The sequence below is a fragment of the Hippoglossus hippoglossus genome, chromosome 24, assembly GCF_009819705.1.
Source record: "Hippoglossus hippoglossus isolate fHipHip1 chromosome 24, fHipHip1.pri, whole genome shotgun sequence".
Taxonomy (NCBI): Eukaryota; Metazoa; Chordata; class Actinopteri; order Pleuronectiformes; family Pleuronectidae; genus Hippoglossus; species Hippoglossus hippoglossus.
This window is the reverse complement of record NC_047174.1, coordinates 9,161,464-9,174,989: the sequence shown is the minus strand read 5'-3', so window position 1 is coordinate 9,174,989 and position 13,526 is coordinate 9,161,464. Positions and strand designations below refer to the sequence as shown.

General features: G+C 42.7%; 1 protein-coding gene and 1 long non-coding RNA gene across 3 annotated transcripts in view; one reads left to right on the top strand and one right to left on the bottom strand.

The window, feature by feature from the left end:
- The window catches only part of LOC117758280, a 125,128-nt gene that overhangs the window by 61,013 nt on the left and 50,589 nt on the right, over nt 1-13,526 (bottom strand). The gene's annotated exons all lie outside the window — the stretch shown is intronic.
- The window catches only part of LOC117758271 (prospero homeobox protein 1-like), a 32,743-nt gene continuing 30,678 nt past the window's right edge, over nt 11,462-13,526 (top strand). The window contains exon 1 of one of the 2 annotated variants that reach the window (XM_034579816.1): nt 11,462-11,962. The gene's annotated coding sequence lies outside the window, so the exon portion shown is untranslated. Of the gene's footprint in view, nt 11,963-12,012; nt 12,286-13,526 lie in introns of those variants that run through there. The other variant, XM_034579817.1, reaches the window with a different exon arrangement.

Below are 13,526 nucleotides of genomic sequence, written 5' to 3'. Positions count from 1 at the left end.
TGAATGGGTGAATCTAAAACTGTACTGTAAAGCGCTTTGAGTGGTCATAAAGACTAGAAAAGCGCTATATAAATACAGACCATTTCCACTTGCAGAAATATAGATCTTATAATATATATGTTATTCACCACAGTAACCTAAAAAAGCTCTGGAAAAGGGTCTTCAGTTTTGGTAGTGAACACTTCACATTCACTGTTTTTACGGCTTAATCCCGCTCTTGTCCTCATCCTTCCTGCTTCCTCCTCTCTTTATCTCTCCATCTCTGCCTCCCTCTCGCTCTGTCGCCTCACCTCCATCTCAGCTTTTCATTTAGATCTTTCCCTCGATGCCGTATTTCTCTCCTCGCTTTTTTGTTAACCCTCTCCCACACACACTTTATCTCCATATGATTCATTTGCCCTCTCTCCATCTCTCTCTCCTCGCAATCTCTCCCTCCATCCACCCCCTCTATTCATCTCTTAAGCACATACTTTTTTTTTCTCCTTCTCTCCTCCATCTCCACAGCCATCCCTTCCTTTTAAAGGATAATCTTCAGCTAAGTGGACAGCACTTCGCTCGCTCTCATTCCCTCTTAAGTGACCAATGCGATAATCTCAGGACTCTCGGTTGAACCCCCACACAGCGAGAGGGGAGAGTGGACGGATCAGAAAGCCCAGAATGTAAGCCCTGAACTGGGTCAAGACGAGGCCAGAGCCTGGGTCTCCTGGGTGTGATGGGATGGAGAAAAGACTGACGACAGACAAAGTTGGAGATGGATCATGGGAACAGGTGGACATCATCGAAATAAGAACCAAACAACTGATCTGTTTGTTGTTCGGCTCAGATAAAAGTTCATCTCCTGGCTGAGATAGGGATTTGTTGTGTTTTCTTTCTATCTCGACTCAAAAAGGGTTGAAAAGAGGAACGGAAGATGCATTCATTTTGGCTTGGGGTCAGTTTAAGGACATTACACTGGACGCAAATACACATGACACGCACACATGTGTTCAAAGGTTGTGCTGAATGCACAAGATTCATAGTGTCTCCTTACTGGAGGGAAAAGAAGTCCTTAGTCAGGTTACACACACATACACACACACTTGTCTGTTTTTTTTTTCTTCCTCTGTCCTCTTTACGGGTCAGCGGGTGAATAAAGCTGCTGTCACTTCCCTCTGGGAGGCGTCAGTGACAGGCAGGCTGACCACGATAAACTTCCGTACAGGAAGAAGAGATTCCTGCAAGGAAAAGGCCAGGAGGAGCAGGAACGGCCCCGGGCATCACTTGTCCTCTGGCTTAGCTAAAGACACAGAAAAACAGCAGAGTGTGTGTGTGTGTGTGTGTGTGTGTGTGTGTGTGTGTGTGTGTGTGTGTGCGTGCGTGTTTGTTTGTGTATTTATGTGAGGGAAGTTAGTCAGGGTGAACAAACCATCAAACAAACAGGATAATTAACCAGGATAACCGAAGGCCACTTTATCGCCATGTATTCCTGTATGTATAGAGATCAGATACATTCAGATTATTATCCAGCTGCTCAGCAAATTTCACATTCATAGATATTAGCACTCCACCCATGCCATTATTTCTTGCGAAATCCACAAAAATGTGAATAAAACGCCTTCGAAAGTTAGAAAATGTAAAACGAAAGTTAGGAAAATAAAATCCTGGATCTGCCCCTTTATCTAATCTGCTACCAAACTTAATGGGTACATCCTTGGTCCATACACCACCCTTCCATCAAGTTTCAAGAAATCTGTTCAGTAGTTTTTGCATAATCCTGCTAACAGACAGACAAACTAACCCCAATGAAAACATAACCTCCTTGGTGGGGGTAATAACTAATCAATAACTAATCAATAACCAATCACTCATCTCAGGATTACAAGCAGCTGTGACTCCTTCTGCAGCCGTTCTCTTAATAAAATAAAATGACAGAACCTGTGTAGATTTTCCAAGCAGTAAACTTAAGTTAACCAAGAAATAAAAGTCATCTGTCATCCTTCTATCATATTTAACTCTACAATTACCACAGTTTTTTGCACAAGCCCTAAAATTAAATGGTTCCACTTTGTTCTCGTCTGAATGACAACATTTCAGTTTGCTATCGAGAAAGTCTAGATTCGTCTGACTGATGCTTTTCAAATGAGTTACGATGTGGGAAGTAGTTAAGTTGTGAGAACACGTCTGCTAGGCAACACAAACAATGTCTATGTCTATAGGAGCTATGGAGGCTAACGATTTAGCAGGCTGGTAACATAATACAGGAAATTCATAATGCTGAAGAGAAAAGATGGTTATTTGAAACAGAAACGTTTTCCTCAGACATATTGTAAAAATACAAAAACAAACTCTATATGACTGAGTCCAAAATATTAATTTAGCAACCAATGAAAAATTTTACTTTGGTGGCCTCCGCCATTTCTGAAAACATCAGCACACATTGAGAAAGTTTCAAGGGAGATCTACGGTCATGAACAGGACAAGAAGAGGGAGTTCAAATGGACTCTTGCAATGAACACTGCAAACATGACCCCGTTTGAAGGTTAATCGTAGAGCCTCATACCAACAGAACAAAAGACACCTATTATAGGACTCCTCTGTCCTAACACTGGATCTGTACCGGCACAGATGCCACTGCTGCTCATTTATAGTCAGGTTAACCCATGGTAAAAGCATGGAGCTGTGGTGCGACATACCCACGTACACACACACACACGTTCATACTGTGCACACACTTCATGCATCTGCTTGAGCGAAGCTGCTTATGGTTGTATAAAGAGGAGATTACTCTACTGTCTCTTCTAGGAACTGCACAGTGCGTCTGTAAGTCTGTCTAATGCCTGCACAATGTGCGTGTGCGAGAGTGTGTGCATGTGTGTGTAGCAGAAAGAGAGAGAAAGAGTATCTGTGCATGGGTGGATGTTTGCGTTTTTTAAAGCTTGTTCCTCACGGTCCTAACCAGTGTGGATCTGTAAATATTTCCCTTGAACTGTACGTTATGGTAATGATTGTAGTGCATGATTGCTCATGCATGTGTATGTGAGCGTGTGTGGGATTGTGTGCGTGTGTGAGCGTAACGGTGAGATCTTTTATCTCCGTGACAATGATGCCACGAATAGGCACATGCCTCGCTATTCTTGTCCTTTCAAGGCTCCTCTGGCGTTCTGGTGGATGTACCCGGGCATATGAAAGGGGTTAGGGAGATATTTGGTCTTGTCTGTGTGTGTGTGCATGTGTGTGCGTGTGTGTGCATGGAAACACTTACACGTGTGAGCTCATGCATTTATGTACGTGTTTGTTTTGTAGTAAAGGAGCAGGTTTATTCCCAAAAATCTGAATTCCAACATCTAAAACAGGTGTCTCCTTTTCAAATTAAAACACACTGTTGCATATCAGTGAATTTATTGGCAATTCTGAACCTTTTACTTAGAAATTACATTTTAGGGGAAGTAATCATTTGTGTGGTTGCATGCCAAACAACATACAGCAGAGCTTTCCTTTTCCAAAGTGGGTTTTGTCTGGTTTTGTCTACAGTAAGACCTCCTGTGGAATGCCAAGAACCAACCGCTGTGTGGCTTGTTTGCTCAGTTTCTCCCTCTGCAGCACTAAAAATCAAGGGAAATAATCAGCAGATAACACAACGCTTCACGCATTCTTTATTCTTTGTTCGCTTTTATGTCTCTGTTGGGTGGTGGTGGGGGGGTTCAGTGCTCTATTATGAGGCCTGCGCACTTGGCTCCTCTGGCCGGGGATGTAAAATCATCTCCCTTTCTTTCCAGAAACATTATACTTCCTCCAGAGGGGGTCATGAGGGAAAGGTGCACCTTTTTGCAGCCAAATGCGGCACACCCTGAGGTAAATGGAGCGTAGGAAGCTGGTTGGCTCAGAGCACCTGAACCAAGCCGGCACACGACAGAATGAGGGTGTCGGCATCCTCTTGCTAAACGCTTGCTTCCTGCTGTTTTGCTGTTCTCCCCCCACCCCCCCTTTTTTCTTTCTCTCATCCCACTCTCCGAGCAGGAAGTCATTGGAATACGGGGAAAAAAGTTTTAAAAGAAGATAGAGAGGAGGAGGGAGGGGGGGGGGGGGGAGTTGTGTGTTGTTCCAAACAAGCGGAGCCCTGCCCAGCCATGTGCACCGCGGCAGCTGAAATTCCCAAAGATAGATAAGTTCGACCGAAGAGGAGGAGGAGGAACAATGGCAAGGATGGAGCGAGAGATGAGCTGGAGGAAGGGAGGAGGGGGGGATTGTGGCATGGTGGCGTGGGGGGGTGGGTGGGTGTTCTCTGGGGTCATGCTCGGAGGGCGTCGGGCAGCACGAGAGGCAGGATGTTATGGTTTATTCAGCCCAGGAGTGGGGGCGACGTGGACAAGGTGTGCTTTGCCCTCAGCACCAGACTCAACGTGATTTATAGCAGCGCTGGCAGACACCTCTGTCCACAGGGAAGTCTTTGAAAATGCTCGGAGCGTGTGTGTGTGTGTGTGTGTGTGTGAGTGCGTTTGCATTAACGTTTAAGAATAGTACGTGTGCAGAACTTCTATGGATGTTTATGTGTGTTTGTTCCCCTGTGCACTTGGCTGCTGGTTTTTAACCTGTGGTTGGAGCATGTTCATGCATGGACCAACAGAGGAGAGATGGCCAAGCTCCTCTGATTAATTACAAGCCACACACATACATTACACTGTATATATGAGAATGATTGGATCTCACAGAGAGTGTGCAATAATAGAGTAATGAAAAACACTTGGGGAGAGGAACTAATTTCAAAATCAAAAACAAAGTGGTGGAAAAAGAACTGCAAAGAAATTCTCAATTAGAAATAAGTCTCGGATTTTAAGTACTGAAATGTAAGTATTAAAAGTTTTATTGAAAACACTTTATGGTATATACTTATTTGCAGTGAAAGATTTTTTGTTTTAAGTATCAAAAATAAAAGTTCTTATTATGCAGAAGGGTCCCTTTCAGCATTGTATAGCATTATATATAAATTGTTCACTTTAATAACGTAGCTGGGTGATGTAGATTTCATTTCAACAAGTTTTCCTAATGTTTGGGAGTTGATTCTGTACAATATTCTATAAATAAATCATTGGGTTTATAGGGAAAAAGTATAAAATGGAGATAACTATGTACAGTACATATACATGTACTGGGCCTCAGTTTAACAGAGTTGGTTTTTATAAGAATTTTTAGATTCTTTTGATAACTTTTAAAGCTCAGCACAGTCTGGTCCTCAGTTATGTTACGGAGCTACTAACTCCAAGCTGTAATCGAAGATCTTTTAACCAACACTTACTAGTTAATCCTAAGTCATGGCTGGTAACCTATGGGGACCGAGCTTTTGCCAGCAAGACCACAAGATTATACTTGCAAGCTCTTAAACTGTTTCTACATCATTGATTAAAACATATTTTATAGGAAAAAGCCTTTTAATGCCTGAATGTAACTGGTTTCAGCAGATGTTGTTGGTTTTTAATATTATCCTGTTCTGTGTCGTTTCCCTCCCACGTATTTCGTAGAGCTCTTTATAACCTTGTTGAGATAGGGGCTATAGAAATAAAATTGTATTCTAATTTATTTTCAATCAACAAGTAACAAAAGACATCACTCTCCTCTATCTGTTTGTGTTTACAAGCCCATTACAACAGCGTTACCCTCGTCCTGACCTCCCATGAGGCAGCCCGAATCGCTTCTCGTATGAAAGGTCGGTGAGAGGTCAAGAGAGGTCCCCAGCGAAAGGCCACAGGGCCCTCTGGGTGCCAGGCCCGACGTCCACACTGCGGGGTCAAAGGTTTCGCAGATACATAAAGCTGACAAGAGGGTGCCAACAGGTACGAGATGTGTGAATGTTTGCCGCTGTAACAAGAGAGCGAACTGTTGGAGAGAGCTAAACTTATAACTGGAGACTGTGTGTGGTGAGAGCGCCACTTTAAAGCTACTTAAGCCCCGTACGTGTCACTTCATACCACGACGCCGCTCTTTATAGTAGTTAGGGAAGTGCAGAAAGGCTGGAGCACAGGTAACTGATCACTAATTGCTCTGAATTGCCCCAGTCAGCTAGAGAAAGATTTGTGTGTGTGTGTGTGTGTGTGAGAGAGAGAGAGTGTGAGTGTGTGTGCGCGTTAACCAACCATACAGTCGTCGAAGCTATTAAAAAGTCATTAACCTGCGTTTTATTTGAAGCCCCCTGCCCCCGTCCATCACAGCACTAATGTGTTTTCCGTGAGGTTTTTTTTTCCTTCAGATTTAATTTAGCTACTCTTTGATTTTATGACTCGCCTCTGTTATTGTAGGATATCTTCTCCTTTCCTTGTAATTTTATTTTATGACACGGGGAGAGTCGAGTACAATACGCCCCCCGGGGAGGACCACTTACCTCCACGCCAACAAATATAATTACAGCTGATCAGAGGAGCGAAAACAGACCGCCGCTTATCTGCCACAGCCCTTTTTTTCTTTTTTTTTTTAAACAGTATCGCTGCAGCAGAGGATAATGGCTATGGAAACCTGAAAAGGCACAGAGACCAGTGCATGATATTATGTGCAAAACTTCTTTGTATATATATATAAGCAAATTTATTACTTCTTGTTTATGAACACAAAATAAATACATCAAAGGAAAATGTACTTAAGACATCCATTCAATGGAAGAATCAATAAGCAATTAAATTAAATAACAATCTTTTCTTTTATAACTATTACTCCTGATTCCCCTCAAGCAGCCATCACAAAACTCAGTGGGGCGGTATAGAGCAGAAAATGAACCAATAAGTCAGTTGGATTGACTCAAGCCAACTTGGATGCATGCCGAATGCAGCCAATCAACAGGTCACGTAGTCCCTGAAAATAACTCAAGTCATATTCCAGAAAATATGCAGTCTGTAAGCGGACTTTTTTAAAATCGCCACATTATTGCACGTGGCTTGGCGTGGATCTAACCTCTGCCTTGAGATGCACAGAGAGAACCAGCTGTGACCGCAGCCTCGCAGTGAATAAAAGGGGCTAAGTCACCGCCAGAAGTAAACAGCTAAAGTCCTTTCGTGTTTACCAAGTAAAGTCCTCTGCTCCATGTTGACAGGTGAGAGTTCATAGGAGCAAAGTAGGTCCCCAACCAATAGAGCCGCCTGAGTGTGTAACCCCCAAGAAATGGTGTGTCTGTGTGTGTGTGTCAGACAGAGGGAGAGATAAACAGGGAGAGTTGCTGAGGGGGCTCTTTGACTTTGAGCACATAAGCCCTTATTTCATGGTGCCATTGTTTGTTTTAAGGACGTCAGGCTTAATACAGTTCCAGGCGATTTCCCAGCATGTCTGTCCACCCAAGCACCTCCAAGGCGCTCTGTGTGTGTGTGTGTGTGTGTGTGTGTGTCTGTGTGCATGCGTATGTGTGTGCGCACGCCCTTCATTCCTGTTGACTTTAGCCTAACTCTTGTCATACGCACTGATTTCAAACATTCGCACACTTTCAAGGTTGTTCGTAAGACACGTCCAATTAGCTCAGACTTTGTGGAAATTATTTTGCGTCAAAGAAATATCAAATAAGTCAATAATTTCGAGGATTTTACACACGGCTACGACTAATTATGACGTTTAGAATATAGGCTATGTGATTTTAATGAGTTTTAGCTGCGGCCATATTCCCATCAGCATCAGTGAGCAGCATTCTTTTAATTGCCTATTACCTCTACATAGGCCAAACATGCGGAGGGAGGGGGGTTATAATGTTCGAGCAAACAAGTTTTTTTATCTTAATTCTGAAAACATGGTCTGATAATATCTACAAAGATGTTGGAATACTGCAATTTATCACTCCGACGTGAGTGTGTGTGTGTGTGTGTGTAGACAAGTACTGTAGATATGGTGTTGAAAGAGTATATATATGATATTATTCAAATTATCATTATATATATATGGCAACATATCTTTCATTTCACATATTATTATTGATATTTAATTTGCTTAGTCCTTATTTCACTGTTACATCGTCTTTGTGTTGTGTCATTTGCTTCTGCAACAATGGCCATTGCCCATTCATGCAAATAAAGCATATTTGAATTTGAGGGTGTGTTTGTGTAGTGTTGTTGTCTCGTTGAATGGCTAAAACAGGCCACATAGAACTAACTTCTCTCTCTCTCACACACACACACACACACACACACACACACACACACACACACACACACACACACACACACACACACACACACACACACACACACACACACACACACACACACACACACACACACACACACACACACACACACACACACAGCCATAATCACCACTGCTTGTAGCAGGGAAAAAAACATTTGTGGGTCATCGGAGGCAACACTGTGCCAACAGACGTAATATCACTAATAATCACTACTGAAAATTGCTGTTATTTTACTACATCGCCTAAGGGATGTTTTCTTAAATCATGTTCAGGTCGCACTGACTCCTTATTTGGAAATGAGTTTTTCCTTGACAACAGAAACAAGTGCATGTTTTCCTGCAGCATCCTCATCTTTGTAATGACGGAGGCTGAATACATCAAGTCCTGCACAGAGGGCCCAACAAGGACTTGGAGGAGGTGAGAGTCAGACGCCTACTCACTTATTACACTTGGACAAATCCTGTATCCTCCACTCCTCTCCTCTCCTCAGTCCTGTCTCCTAAACCTTTTTATTCAGAGACCTGGAGACCTCTCCGGAACAAAACAGCTTTTAGCACAACCATCTCTCTGCTTGTGTTTTTGCAAATAGCTCTCTTGCTCTCTCTCTCTCTCTCTCTCTCTCTCTCGCACACACACACTCCCTCTCTCTCCCTCTTCCTCTCATTTTTCTAAAAAGCAGTTTCTGTGAAATAAAAGTGGAGCTGTTGTAGGAGCTCATTAAGTCATTATCTGATTAAGGCCATTTCTATAACTGCTGCTGCTTAAGAGATCATATTCATTCTTTCAATCGGCAACTTAAATCCAGCAAAACTCAGCTGGGTTGTGTTTGCTGATTTTCCTTCAGACAAGAATAAGAGGTAATAAAAAACAACAATAATAATAATAATAATAATAATAATAATAATAATGACAATAATAATAATTAGAAACGATGATGTGTTGATAAACATTGAGAAAAAATAGACCACTGGCGTGTCTCCATCCCAGCATACCGTCACCACGTGTGCGCACTGATACTTGTGGTCGGACTGTGGTTTTTAAAAAAGCACCTTTACAGCACCTCTGGGAAAAATATTGTTTTCACCGCCTCCCTCCTGCATTTGGGCCCAACTCTAATAAATATGTCAGTAAATTCAGCCATCAGTGCGCAGTGCCAGCGCACATTATCAGTCTTGGGCATCGAGGTGTGTCGCACTCGACCCAGAAGAGAGGTGGTGGGGTGGGGGGGGAGGGAAAGTGAGTTTAGAAATGAATAAAACACGCGTTGATCCACCTGGAATGGGCCGCGATAAGAGCAGCCGGTGTTAACCAGCACGTTTCCCCTGCGCCTCATCCGAGTCTTCCTTTTCCAAACACGCGTTTCTTTAATGTCCCGGCCTGTTTTTCCAGCCTGCGTGCGCGCATCGGCGGCACCCAGGGGAGCCGAGGCCAAATCAGCCACAGGCCAGTGCGGGGAGCGAGGGGCCGGGGCACCTGCTTTGGAAAAGACACTCTAGACATTAAACTTTGCTGACTTCGTTGCAATTCGTTCGTCCTAAAAAAAACATACTTGCTTGCGACATGGAAAAGAGACTCGCCTTTTCCCTTTTGGCACCTGACAGAGTGGCATATGGAAAATAAGATTCCTCGCTAAGTGCTTTAGGATCCTGTTTGCGTAGAGGATTAAAAAAAAGAAGATTCTGCTCGAAACAAATGAATCCAAAGTGAAAAAGTGGGAGGGAAAAGGGGCAGAGGCACATCAACCTAATATTTACAGTGTAAAGATTTTTGTTAACTGGTTCCATCCAAGTGACTCACACGAATAACTAGATTCGCCGATAATATAATAATAAATAATAACACTACTAATATAATGAATAAATGTTTTATTAAATAAATCTACGTGCATGTCCTTAATCCCAGGCGTGCGCTGTCTTTTACTGCAGGGACGGATGAGTCGAAATACAGACGTGACCTCGATTATCCAGAAATATGGTTGCATCCGTTTAAACAAATAAAATCTCCGTGCGTAAAGATTCATTTTAGTCGCACAAAAAACAATTATTTGCTGATAAAATTACTTAATAATTTGTGTAAGCACCTGTTGTAAAGGTCGAAGGTTAAAATGTTTAAAACAGCAGAGTAATTACAAGCATCTAATTTGTCAGGACGCAGGAGGAATGAGAGCGAGCAGCCGTCATCGTTTCATAAATCACAAGGTTTATGGATCAGATGTCAGACTCCGCAGGGCTCGGCGTTACAGGTGGGAAACTTTCCAAAGAATAGAGAAAAATATAATAATTCCCCGGAAAATGTGTGACTTTTAAACGTTGAAATTGAATTTCTGTGCTCATTTTTCTGTCCGTTTCCCTCAATGATCAGTTCTGGTGACGGTGCAGTCTTTACGCACGGGGATATGTCAGTGGCAGCAGGTTGCAGATCCCAGTGACAGACGTTTTCATGATGAAACTCGGCATTTCACAAAGAGACGTTTAGTTCTCCCCTCAGATATTGGCTTCTCCGGATAATCGGAATTCCAAAGCAAATCTGGGAGCCTGCTTGTTTCACAAATCAGACTTTTGCTGCGACCAATGAGACAACTCGTGCCCGTAAAATATCTCTACATGCCACTTTGAACTCCCCCCAATACCCAAGTGACCTAACTACTGTCCGTCCCTTTGTGAAATCCGAGTCTAAATGTGCTGCAGTTGTCTTTGCAGAAATAAATTCATATAAGCCTGATGATGTTCAAAATACGAGTGCGTAATGCTTCCGAATTTAGACATATAACAGGATCAAATTACAAAGTTGCTAATCGTTAAAAAGTACTGGGCTCGAATTGATGTTAATACATTTTAATTCACTCCCATAAACAGAATCGAAACGTGCATTAACACAGAATAAATTTGATTTTTAAATTGTAGTTTCACTGCCACGAAAAATTTGCGGTGCAAAATTTGTCAGATTTAACAATTAATTCAATAACACACTCGTCAAAAAGTCGTGTTCCTATTTCCTCTCAAACGCAATGAACAAATCTACAAGAGGGAGCAAATCCCAATGGTTTGCAAAGAGTTTTAAAGTTATTTTAATGAAATTTCTTAACAGCTTATTCTTATTTTATCTTATTTCCCGGCACTTAATTCAAAACCTCAATCCTTATTCAATTAACACATGAGTACGAATAAACGCCGATAATAATGTGTAGTCTATGTGTTTTATTGCGGATTAGTGTAATGTCAAAGTGCGTAACGATCCTTACTCGCACAGTCGGTTGATTTGAGAAGAAACAGATTAGTAAAAGTGGTATTTCCTTTTTTCTCTCCCCCTCTCTCTCTCCCCCTCTCTCTCTCTTAAGTCCCCATCCTCTGGTCAAGTTCAGTGCGCTGTTCTCTGGACCCGGACGGACGCCTCTTATTGGTAGGTTGCGACGGTTACATCACGGCGCTCATGACGCGCACGTCTTCCTGTTTCCTTCAGCCGCGTCTTAAAGTGAATCTTAGTGGCGGAGGAGCGCTCCAGCATCCAGTCCTCTGCATCCAGTGCGCCTCGGAGACGCACACACTCGCACAGACGCGCTCTGCCTCTCTCTCTCTCTCGCACTCTCTCTATGTCTCTCACTCTTTCAGTCACAGCACAGGATCGAGGGAGACACCGACGCGCAAGAGCTCTTTTCATCATCTGTATTTTCCCTCGTTTTGCTCCTTGTTTCGCTCGCGTCGCCGACTTTATCCGCGCTCCTCCTTCTTCTCCGAGACCTTGTTATACTCCGGCACCCGGCGACCAGCCGAGCTTCTCCTCTTCTTTTTGTCCGCAGCAGGAGTTCAGGTTGTCCCCCTCTTCATCTAAAGGGTAAGTAACCTTGTCCTCGGATACCTCCCTCTCTTGTCCTGGTTCGTGCCTCGCCTGCTCTGCGCACGGTGGGCGGAAAACTAAAAAAAAACACCACCAAACAAATCAGTAAATGGGGGGAAATTATTCGGGTTGATCAGCAACTAATCACATCTGCACCGATACGACATTATTCGCGCTGTTCCGTTCCCCTTGTCCTCGTGTGTGCACGGTGAGAGTTGCGTGCAGCAGCCTGTGCGTTTTTCCGAGGGTGGTTTGCGGACGGTGTAGCCCAGCCTTCCTCATCAACGCGGGGATCAAGTTGATTGTTACAACTTTGCGAAGTAAGTTTTGGGAAAGCGAGAAACCTCATTACATTACTTGTATTACTCTTTTGTTTTGGGTGCTGGAAATCATCTCATCGTCGAATGGGTTACATCTCTTTTTTTTATTGCTCCATAAATGTCGTTTCATTTGCGTGTAATCCAGCCAGTAACGGAGCTGGTCACCTCTCTCCTGTTTTGTGAATTTGGTGTCTGGGACAGCTGTGATGAAAGAATGGTTTTTAAGTTTACGCAAATCTGTCCCTGTAGGATTTGGTGCCTCAGTCTGTCCACTGGCAACCAAATGCACAGTCAAAGTTTTACCATCTTACTGAGGAAATGTTGGACTTTCAGTCTAAACATCACAAAGTTACAGCAGCTGTTTATTATTTCAATTCCGGCCAAGTTTAAAGTTAATATTATGATTCGTATTTTACTTTTTCTCTCATATCAGCTGAATGTTTGGTTGGGTGTTTGAAAAAGGGTGTACAAATTAAGAGTGTGGAAAGACAGTGATCATTATAGCTGCTTCGGATAATTGAAAGGTTTTTTAGGGAGAGAGGGAGAGAGTGTTTGTGAGTGTGTGTGTGTGTGTGTGTGTGTGTGTGTGTGTGTGTGTGTGTGTGTGTGTGTGTGTGTGTGTGTGCATGGGCAATGGCAGACAGGTGCGCGCTCGAAAAAGACAGGTGCTGGTGACTATTTCAAGCTCATTGTTAAGATCCTGAGGCAATCAAGTCAAGGTTTTTTTTCCGACTTGGAGATGTATCACCTCTTGTCTGAACTGCTGGATATGGCTGTCAGGACTTGGGCCAAAGCCCATTTATCAAAGGTTTCTTTTTTCTAGAATCTTGGTGTTACTTCATTAGAGGAGGGTTTTTAAGTGGGGGAACATTTAATTCAACCAATTTCTACAACACATAATTTAGGATAGTTTTTAATTGTCTAATTTCCAGAGTTAAAAATCCACCACTCCACGCCACTGTGTGTTGTGCACCACACTGCACAGTTTTTTAACAAAGCCAACAGCAGAGTTGTGTGTGTGTGTACGCGCCTGTGTGTATTGTGTCTGGTGAGGATTAAAGTGACAAGAAAGAAGCCTTCTGATTTATCAAAATAATACAAATCACAAACAGTTATAATGTGAGCATGATACAATTTGTTTTAGTTAGAGCAAACAAATAATTACTTGAAGAAAATTATCTAAAGTCTAAATATTTTAATTTGCTTCCACTTACCTGAAGTTGAGTTTATAGAATGTTTGA